This window comes from Papaver somniferum, chromosome 4, assembly GCF_003573695.1.
Source record: "Papaver somniferum cultivar HN1 chromosome 4, ASM357369v1, whole genome shotgun sequence".
Classification (NCBI taxonomy): Eukaryota; Viridiplantae; Streptophyta; class Magnoliopsida; order Ranunculales; family Papaveraceae; genus Papaver; species Papaver somniferum.
This window is the reverse complement of record NC_039361.1, coordinates 125,914,137-125,925,660: the sequence shown is the minus strand read 5'-3', so window position 1 is coordinate 125,925,660 and position 11,524 is coordinate 125,914,137. Positions and strand designations below refer to the sequence as shown.

At 36.8% G+C, this 11,524-nt stretch overlaps 1 pseudogene; it reads left to right on the top strand.

Moving 5' to 3' along the window:
* The first annotated feature begins 464 nt into the window (after positions 1-464).
* Positions 465-10,896, top strand: LOC113273101 (annotated as a pseudogene).
* Positions 10,897-11,524: the final 628 nt, after the last annotated feature.

Below are 11,524 nucleotides of genomic sequence, written 5' to 3'. Positions count from 1 at the left end.
GGAAATTCACCTGTGACATAACCAAGAACGTGAAACTTCTTCAATACAGGAATGATGAGAGTCTTCCAGGTTAACCAATTATCTTCTTGTAGTTTAAGAGGAATGATATTTGATAGAGTATGAAGAGGAATTGATGTAATAGATGAAGAGGAAGCAAATTCTTGAGTTCTTGACATGATGAAGATGATGTTTCTTGAGTTGCAGAAAAAGATATAATGCCGGAATTAGACAGGATCAAAAAAGGATTGAAAACCCTAGATAGTGTCTGATACCATAATAGAAAACAAGAAGAGATATTTTATTATTGAGAGAAAGATTAATTACAGTACACAGACAAAGCTTTGTTATATACAGACAGGATAGCCTGTAATGGATCAGACAAGACCAATGAATACAAGACACGTCATTAAGACAGTTGACCACTAGAAACAATACACATCAAGGCAAAGACAGCCTGTAAAGTAATGACACATCACACACAAGTGTAACTCAGGTGTTAGAAAGAGAAGCTTTCTACTATGTTTCAGTTCTCTATATTTCAGTTATAACAAGATACCACAAGAAATAGAGAGCCCGCTACTAGATGAAAAAGATGAAGATGTTAATAGTTGTACTAATGCTGGAATTTGGAGCCAACTTACGTTCCGCTGGTTAAATCCAATATTCAACAAGGCCCAGACTTGCAAACTTGAACTACACCATATTCCTCCGGTTCCTAAATCGGAGAATACTGAGAGCTCTTTTTCCTTGCTTGAAGAATCCATTTTCAATCACAAAAGTGGAGAATTCTCAATGTCTACAGCATTATCTCACGCCTAGGGCTGAACATGGTTTCGGTTTTCCGCTGGAACCGGACCAAACCAGACCAATTAGGAAGAAACCAAACCGAACCATTTACTAATGGATTGGTTACGGTGTAGAAAGTGGGAAACCGATAGTGTTGGTTTTGGTTTGGTTTGACCTCTAAAACCGAACCAAAAACCATTGGAAAACCGATTAATTTTTAAGCTTAGTTTCTATCGTCGATTTACAAGTATTAGATTCTACCCATTGATTTAGAGGATAAATAGAAACCCTAAATCTAATATTTCATTACGATACTCTCCCTCTTTCTCTTTCTCCTTCTCTCAGTCGCCTCCTTTCTCCACCCCCAATTACAGCTGCTGCTACTCGACTTTTTTCTTCCCGTCTTCCTTCTTTTTTATTTGTCAATAACTAAATTAAGATATATTATATATCTTCTTTTGATCTCTAGAATTAGAGTAAGCTTTAACTATTCTTGATATTTTTTTATTTTTTTTTTTGTCTGTAAATTTGTGTAAACCAATACTATCGGCAACTACGATTTTTTTATCTGTAAATTTGTGTATTTTTTTTTTTTTTGGTTTGACATAATTATTGGTTAACCAAAAACCACTGGGACAAACCGAAACCAACTGGAACCATTTGGAAACCGAACCAATGGTTAATGGATTGGTTTGGTTTAGATTTTTAGAAACCAATAGTACTGGTTTCGGTTTTGGTTTGGCTAGAAACGGAACCAAAACCGACCATGAACAGCCCTACTCACGCCATATGGAGACCCTTAGCGGCAAATGCCGTATTTGCCGGTATGACCAGTAGTTCATCACTTTATAACATTGTATCCATTTTATGGTAACTCGATTTTTTTTATCTGCTTTGAGCTTTTAAGTCGGACACTAATGCATAATTTACTATACTAAGTGTGAACACCATTGCTTCTTATATGGGCCCCTTACTTATAACACATTTCGTCAACTTCTTGTCGGGGGACCACGATGATTCAAGCCGTCACTATGGTCTTATTCTTGCACTATTCTTCCTCCTAGCGAAGACATTATCACAGAGGCAATTGTATTTTGGTGCTAACCGGATTGGAATTCGTGCCCGCGCAGCTCTAACGGTCTTAATATACAAGAAATGTCTTCAAAACTATGGTCTGAATGATGTAAATCTCATCAATGTGGATATCGAGAGAATTGGAGACTTCTTCTGGTATGTTCATGGAATTTGGTTACTTCCGGTGCAGGTCTCTCTAGCTTTGGGTATCTTGTTCAAAAATCTTGGTAGAGCTCCTTCCATAGCAGCCTTTTTAGTCACTACTGCGGTGATGGTCAGCAACAGTCCGTTAGCCAATTTGCAACAACGGCTCCATTCTAAAATCATGGAAGCTAAAGACTCGAGAATAAAAGCTACATCGGAGAAACTGAAGAGCATGCGAGTGTTGAAGCTACATTCATAGGACACCACCTTCTTGAAGAATGTCATCAGCCTCAGAGAAATAGAGAAAAGTTGTTTAAAGGGATACTTGCATGTATGTGCAGTTGTCGCATTTCTCTTTTGGACTTCACCTACGTTGGTTTCGCTCACAACTTTCAGGGTCTGCATTGCAGTTAAAACACCACTAACATCTGCCACAGTTCTCTCAGCTTTAGCAACTTTTATAATTCTACAAGAACCGATATATAATCTCCCTGAGCTCATTTCCATGATTACTCAAACAAAGGTATCGATAGACCGAATTAAGAAGTTCATTGCAGACAATGATCAAAAGAAGCTGCTACCAAATTACGCTCCAGAAGTACCCGATATTGCTATACAGATCGAAACAGGTGAGTATACATGGGAAACTATAAATCCGCACTTAAAATTGCCAAGCATCAGAATTACCAAGAGGTTGGAAATCAAGAGAGGTGATAAGGTGGCCATATGTGGGTCTGTTGGATCAGGGAAATCCAGCATACTTTGTAGTATATTTGGTGAGATTCCAAGGGTTTCCGGATCGAGAATTAAGGTTTACGGCTCAAAGGCTTATGTTCCGCAAAGTGCCTGGATTCAGACAGGTACAGTTCAAGATAATGTGTTATTTGGTAAACAAATGGACAAAGTTTTCTATAAGGATGTCTTGGATGGATGTGCTTTAGATAATGATATTGAATGTGGGATAACGGGGATTTAACTGTTATTGGCGAGAGAGGAATGAATTTGAGTGGAGGACAGAAGCAGAGAGTTCAGCTTGCACGAGCCATATATAGCGACTCTGATGTTTGTTTGCTAGATGACCCCTTCAGTGCCGTGGAGGCGCACACAGGAGCACATCTATTCAAGGTACATCCTTTACAGTTTATCTCTATGATTTTGATTTCAATGTTGGGCATCAAATTTGGTTTATTCAAATGTGTAGGAATGCATAACACGACTCTTGCGACGAAAGACGGTAATTTATGTTACTCATCAGTTGGAGTTCTTAAATGCTTCTGATCTTGTTCTGGTTAGTACTCAACATTGTATACCATACTTCTACTAGGACTGCAGCCAAGTTAAAATTTCAGCGGACGCTAAAATGGATGAATATCTAACTGCTCTTACACTGACCTTTTCTTGACATCTCTTCGTGCAACTCAAAATATCAGGTGATGGAAGGTGGAAAAGTTGTTCAGTGTGGGAAGTACGAAGATTTGTTAGCTGACCCTAATGGTGAATTAGTTAGACAAAGGACAGCACATAGGAAATCATTAAGCAAAGTGATGGCACCACGAGACTGTAATATTGAAGTGCATAAACCTCATAAGATGGATGAAACTGAGGTGACAGAAGAAAAATGTGACATTTCCAACAACTGTGGAAAACTTATTGATGCAGAAGAAACAGAAACCGGCAGAGTGAAATGGCGGGTGTACTCGAGCTTTCTGACATCGGCGTATAAAGGAGCTCTTATACCAGTCATACTTCTCTGTCAAGTTCTTTTTCCAGGGATTACAGATGGGTAGCAATTACTGGATAGCATGGGTAACCGAAACGGAAGAGAGAGTAAGCAAAGAGAAGCTGGTAGGAGTGTTTGCTTTGTTATCTGGGGGGAGTTCCATATTCATCTTAGGAAGAGCCTTTTTGCTTGCGACAGTTTCAATTGAAACAGCACAGAGACTCTTCCTTCAAATGATTAACTCCGTTTTTAGAGCACCAATTTCATTCCTCGATTCAACTCCTTCGAGTCAGATACTCAACAGGGTTAGCTTTCAAAGCTCTTAAACTAAATATTCATTCAGGTTCTAATTATGTTTTTGCACATAATTGGCCTTCTGCTTAACTTCTTTTTCTTTTCTAGTCTTCAACAAATCAGAGCTCGGTGGACACGGACATTCCATATAGGCTGGCCGGATTGGCATTTGCACTTATTCAACTCATGAGCATTATTATCCTTATGTCTCAGGTTGCTTGGCAGGTCATCCTTCTCTTTGTTGTTGCTGTCGCCATCTCCATCTGGTATCAGGTAAGCAACTCTTTTTGTTTTTGTTTTGAATCTAGCCTTTCTAGATTATATGCCTCAATTCTAATTCTTTTGAACATTTGTGCAGGCGTACTATATCTCCGTGGCCAGAGAACTTGCATGGATGGTTGGGGTTTGGAAGTCTCCTATCCTGCATCATTTCTCCGAGTCTATTGCAGGAGCAACGCCTATCCGCTGCTTCAATCTAGAAGATAGGTTTCTGGCAACAAATATTAGCTTGATAGATAATTATTGTCGGCTCGCTTTCCACGATTGTGCGACTATGGAATGGCTTTGCGTCCGCATCAACTTTCTTTTCAATGTGGTATTCTTCTTTGTTCTGGTTATCTTGGTGAACCTACCAAAAGACGCAATTTCCCCAAGCAAGTTTCTCTCTACAAATTATATACTATAAACTTTTAACTTTCCGCTATAAGGAAATTACACAAATTAATGATAAAATGCAGTCCGTTTCTGAACTTGCAAAACTAATGTTACTTTCCGAATGCATTTCCAGGCTTGGCAGGATTGGCAGCTACATACGGTCTGAATCTTAATGTACTAAGCTTGGGTGATATGGAACCTCTACAACGTTGAAAACAAGATGATTTCGGTAGAAAGAATTGTTGGGTGCAATAATCAAAAACAAGGAAAAATCAAATAAGCAAAAGTTATTGATACTTAGCTCCTTTATAATAGAAGTGATCGATTTGATGAAACGGACGAGCTCCCCATATCTCCGCAACAGCAACAAGGCAAAACTTTGGAAAAACAGAGTGAGTCACGTGTTCAACATGCTGCCCTTAAGACATTAGCGCCCGGCTACACTCAAGAGTGATGCTATAGCCTCACAGGACGGATATCTCCAGGATAAAACACCCTACTACACCTACTACTAGCATATGTAGTAGATGCTCAACTTGAGCTTGGCAACTCCGAAAAAACTATAAGGGAAAATCTCGAACACTTGAGAAAACAATATAAAATGTTTTTTCCCTTAGGGGTCCCTCTAAATATAGAGCAACCCCTTTCCCATAGATTTTACAAAAGTAGTGAATTTGTTTATATAATTGACAAATACAACTTAAGAAGAAAAACTCCCGATGTGGGACTAAAAGGTTTATATAGTTTCTTAAAACTACTAAAAATTGGAAACTCCACAATGTGGGACTAATAAGTTTCATTCACAAAGAAAACAATAAATTATAATTTTTATTAAAACTTTCAAAAATTATTTTTTATTAATCGTTTCCCAACAATCCCCCACATGAATGAAAACTCAATAAAACATGAAAACACAGATAGATCTTGGTAAATCAACATCCCAATCTCACGATCCAAACAGACTGATCGTGCAAGTGTTGAAATCATACTAGTCATTTCTACGTCCTCTCCTCACATAAAAGTGTGTTGACCCCAGGGTCATACTATGGATTGCACAAGTCATAATAGTATTGAGAGCTTTCATCTTTAGTTCTCACATGGTGAGACTATAGGTATCTTTCACCAAAGTGAAAAGGCATGAACTAGTGAACCCTTAGTGACCTTTAGGTCCTAAGTTCCAGTAATACCAAAACCATCAAAACGAAAATCACATAAAAAGCGCAGGAAACACCATTTTAGGAAGAGGTGTCCATGAGGTCTTGAACCTTTGCTTAGTGAGATATTACCGGAATTACTTGCTAGAGATAGTGAACTATGTCTTGAACTGCTAGCATTTGATGTAATTCGCGATAACAACCACGGGTGATATCTCCAAGGTTGCTGCCAAGCTCGTGCCGTTTTGTCCAATTTGGCCCTGGACATATCCTGTTTCTCAGAATGCTCTAGAGAATCAAATCTCATATTCTCATAGGAAGCGGCCCCACTTCCTCATTCAGATAGGTGATTTCCATAAAGAGTGTTACTGCTACACCCCACTTCAATCTTAAATTGTAACTATAGAACTCATTAAGACTTCTTAAAAATCATCCTTCACATGCAGTCACACTATCACGTCTACACCATAGAGAAGGGACAGAGAATAAAATTCTCTGATAGTGTTTACCTTTACCCACCACAAATTAGTTGTCTCATTCGAAACCTTGATCTTGGGATCTCCAGTCAGCAAGGTTGAGTATCCTTCATGGCAAGTTTAATTTATGAGCTTAATCCCCTTCCCCCTCAATGCATTTCTAACTATCTCTTGGAATAAACCTTTCGTCAAAGGTTGCGCGATATTCTCCTTGGAATTTATCCAATCAATGGAAATAACGCCGATTGAGGTTAGTTATTTTTAGCTTTGGCTATTATAGCTTGGCTAACACAATGTATAGATATAGCTGGCACAGGCCTATGCCAGAGAGGAATGTCTTCTAAAAAGCATCTTAGGCACTCGGCCCCCTCTCGTGCTTTATCTAACTCAATACTCTCAGATTCCATAATGAATTGAGCAATATATGTTTGTAAATCTTCCAAAAACAAGCCCTCTTTCTAGAGTGAAACATATCCACTCGTAGACTTAGACTCCTCTGAGTCAACTATCCAGTTTACATCACAAAGTCCTTCAAGGACAACAAGATACCTTTGATAAATCAAATAAAAGGTAATAGAGTATCACAGGTACCATAATACACTACTCAGTGCATTTGAATGCTATTGCTCTGGACTACAATTATATCTACTTAACTTACTCCCAATATAGGCAATGTCTGGACTCTTACAATTCATTAAATTCATCAGACATCTTATAACTCTTAAGTATTCAAGTTAAGATACTCCATTACCCTTTTTTCTTGACTCTACAAGAATAATCTTACAGAGTACAAGCATGCTTACAATCACACTGATTGTATCTCTTAAGCACAGATTCAACATAATGAGAATGACTAAGACTACATATGTTAGATTATTTTCTAATCCTCATCCCTAAGATTACATCAACAGGGCCTAAGTCTTTCAAGTCAACGTTCTCATTCAACGCATGTTTTTAGTGGAATTAATCACATCTATGTTTGTATCAAGTATAAGCATATAATCAACATACAAGCATACAATCACACAGGCATCCTTAACAAGTTACTTGTAAATATACTTGTCAGATTCATTAACTTAAATCAACTACACATTATCACATGATCAAATTTTCCATGTCACTGTTTACGTGCTTATTTTATAAACCATACAAAATTTTGTTCAAATTACAAACTTTGTCATCATAATCTTTCACTATAAAGTCCTCGGGTTGGTCTATGTAAATTTCTAATTCAAGATTTTAGAAAAGCTGTCTTAACATCCATCTGATGTATCTCTAATTTGTTTATGACAGCAATAACAATTAGCATCTCAACGGAAGTAAATCTCGTCACATGTGAATAAGAATCAAGGAAATATACACCTTCTTTTAGTTTATAGCCTTTAGATACCAACTTAGCCTAATATTTTTCCACAGTTCCATATACCTAATGTTTCCTCTTAAAGACACATTTACATCTCATGGTCTTACTCTCTGGAGGTAAACTAGAAACCTCCCAAGTCAGGTTCCGATGGACTGAGTCCATTTCACTAAATGAAGCTTCTTACCAGAATGGGGTTTCAGTAGATATCAAGGATTCTTTACAAATCCAGGGCTTAAACTAAGCTAGGCATGTTATGAAGTCGTTTTCATAAGAAGTATCAAGTCTAATTGTTTTACTTTTCTTAGGCTCAACCTTAACTTCATCTTCCTTTAAGATAAGTTCTGACTATTTGAAAATAAATCTAGGGGATCAACAACACATCTCTAATGAGGTGCAGGTTTAAGAATAAACATGTTCAAAGAACTCAGCATCCCTAGATTATGTAATAGTATTCACAACAAAGTCAGAAAAATCACACCAAAGTATGAAAAATCAGAACACATAACCAAAAATCTATATGTAGAAGTATATTCAGCATACCCTATATGAAGACGCAATCAACATTTTTGGTTTCTATCTAGTTCTTTTAGGAAGAGGAATGTCAATCTTAGTCAAACACCCACACACTTTTACGCATTCATAAGAAGGTCATCTACCTTTCCAAAAATCATATGGAGTTTCATCTGATCCTTAAGGGTACTATATTCAGGATATACTAGTTAAGAGGACTGCCTCCCCCCACAAGGCCGCAGGTAATCTTGAACTAATCAACATGGCAATTATCATCTTCTTAAGGATACAATTGTTATGTTCAAGACTTCTAATTGGTTTTGAACTTCAAGTTTATACATGTTAAGGATTCTAAGGCATCATCCTTATCCCTAAGAAAGTATACCAGATAGTACCTCGTACAATCATCTACGAAAGTTATAAACCATCTTTTACCATAGTGGTTTTGGGTTGAACTCATGTCAACTAGGCCTAACTGAATTAATTCTAAAGGATTAGAATTACTATGAACATTTGTGCTAAAAGATTCTATAGCATATTCATTTCACTTTTGTGTTCAAGATCCAAACTAAATTTGGGTACGTAGCCTATGCTAGGCAGTTTATGCATTGACTTATAATCTTACGGTTCCAAGTCTACCATGCAAAACATTCAAAGACACACAAAAAAAAGCACAAGAATCAACTATGTCCACTTCATCATATTTTCCTTTAAACTTATATAGACCCTGAGTCCTATAACTGTTGCCTAAAAAATCAATTCCCTTAGTTATAACAAGTTTTCCACATTTAATTAAGATCTTCAATCTTTTACCATCTTCAAGAGAACAAGATACAAGATTCTTGCATATGCTCGGAACATGAAAACTTCATTCAGTGTGAGAATATTACAGATATGAGCTTATGCTCGACCTTTCCCTTTATGCAACCTCTGTCGCAGATGAGTTACTCATATAGAGTTTCTCGACATCCCTTATCCTCTGATAAGAGGTGAACAGGTCTCTGTTTCAACAAACATACTTAGTGGCTCCAGAGTCCACCCACCAGTCTCTCACATTGGTTATTAAAATAACTTCCGACATCATGTCAATGAACTCGTTCTAATTTGTTTCAACTAAATTAGCATTAACTTTCAACTCATTAAGGTTTTATGTTGTGTACACTTTACTGCCGTACGGCCAGGAATTTTACAAACATAACAATCACCCTTAATTAAAGTAATGCCGGAAACAGTTTTGCGAAACATACCTTTCTTATGAAGACTACGCTTAGAGTTGTGTTTGATGTTCTCGCCTTTGTAAGCTTTGGAAGACTTGTGTTCATCCACATGCGCCTGGTAGCCATGTTCCTTTTAAATTTCATGTCACAAACTTCGTTTATACTCTGACCACGTACACGGTAATTTCCCATTCACCTAATACACAACATCTTACAAACCTTAGTTCAGATAAAATATGAGTTTTGAAGATAATATCTAGATTTATAAACTTCGTTTGAACCACCATATCAAAAAACTCATGGTTACCCCATAAAAACTACTTTAGTTAACAACAAAATTCTGCCCGTCAGAAGTTTTCAGGAACGTTTCTCTGCTTTGTAAAATATCAAAAAAATAATTTTACAACTCCAAAAATTCTGAAATTTTACGTGGGTAACTATCAGGATGTATACTATGTTGTGTCAAAAGGGTTCATCGAAATTCCTTCTAGGTTAAGAAATAAAATCAAAACTCTACAGCTGACCAAAAATTCGTTTTTGTTTTTCACTCCACAATTAACATCCATGATTCACAAACCAACCAACCATTTTCGATTATTACAAATTCTAATTTCTTAAGATTTTTGGGTGCAATAATCAAAAACAAGGAAAAATCAAATAAGCAAAAGTTATTGATACTTAGAAGTGATCGATTTGATGAAACGGACGAGCTCCCCATATCTCCGCAACAACAACAAGGCAAAACTTTGGAAAAACAGAGTGAGTCACGTGTTCAACACGTTTCCCTTAAGACATTAGCGCCCGGCTACACTCAAGATTGATGCTATAGCCCTCACAGGACGGATATCTCCAGGATAAAGCACCCTACTACACCTACTACTAGCATATGTAGTAGATGCTCAACTTGAGCTTGGCAACTCCGAAAAAACTATAAAGAAAAACCGCGAACACTTGAGAAAACAATATAAAATGTTTTTTCCCTTAGGAGTGCCTCTAAATATAGAGCAACCCCTTTCCCATAGATTTTACAAAAGTAGTGAATTTGTTTATATAATTGACAAATACAACTTAAGAAGAAAAACTCCCCGATGTGGGACTAAAAGGTTTATATAGTTTCTTAAAACTACTAAAAATTGGAAACTCCACAATGTGGGACTAATAAGTTTCATTCACAAAGAAAATAATAAATTATAATTTTTATTAAAACTTTAAAAAATTACTTTTTATTAATTGTTTCCCAACAAGAATTCTTCAGTTTTCAAACGTTACGAGTGAATCTCCATTGAAGATTGAAGAGTGCAAACCAATACCAGAGTGGCCAACGGAAGGAACTATCGAAATCAATAATCTCCATGTAAAATACATCATTTCACTTCCCATGGTTCTCAAAGGAGTCTCTTGCATATATATTTTACAACGAAAGATATGTATAAAGTTTATCAACCAAATTTGTGTGCATCGATGTACCCAGAAAAAAAATGTTCAAAAGTTTATCACCATATGAAATTAATGTTGGTAGGATGGTCAAGGACTAGATTAGGAAATCTAGTTGGTTAAGGAAACCAAGTACTTGTGTCCTAAGTATATAAGCTTAAGAATTTTGTCTCTTAGAGCTAAGTTAGGAAACCATATACTTGTAGGAAAGTAATCCCTGTTAATTAATGTGTCCACTCCTATTGATGTGTATAAATAGCCATAGAGAGAACTAGAGAAAATACACCAGAACTAGTAAGAGTTCTCTTCTTCTCTGATTGAGCTTTGTATATTCCAACCTATACGGTGATATATAAAATTGCTATGCCTTCCCGAGGATTCAACCTCGTTAAATACTTGTTCTTCTTGTGTATGTGATTGTGTTCTTGGCGATATTGAGCTACCTCGTAGTAGTGCAAACCTAAACGCTTCTGTAGGCTTTGGTGCAACAATTGGTATCAGAGAAAGGATACGCTCTTGGATACGGGTACTCGAATTGCAGTTGAAGTGAAGGTATTTTTTTTCTCCATAAGATTGCTTGAGGTAATACAAATCTCAAAGGTTCTGTTTTTTATCTATATTTGGTTGTTTGTGAACAATGGTTGATGGGGACGAAGATCCGAAAAATCCTTTAGGAGAACATTCGGATTCCAAAAATA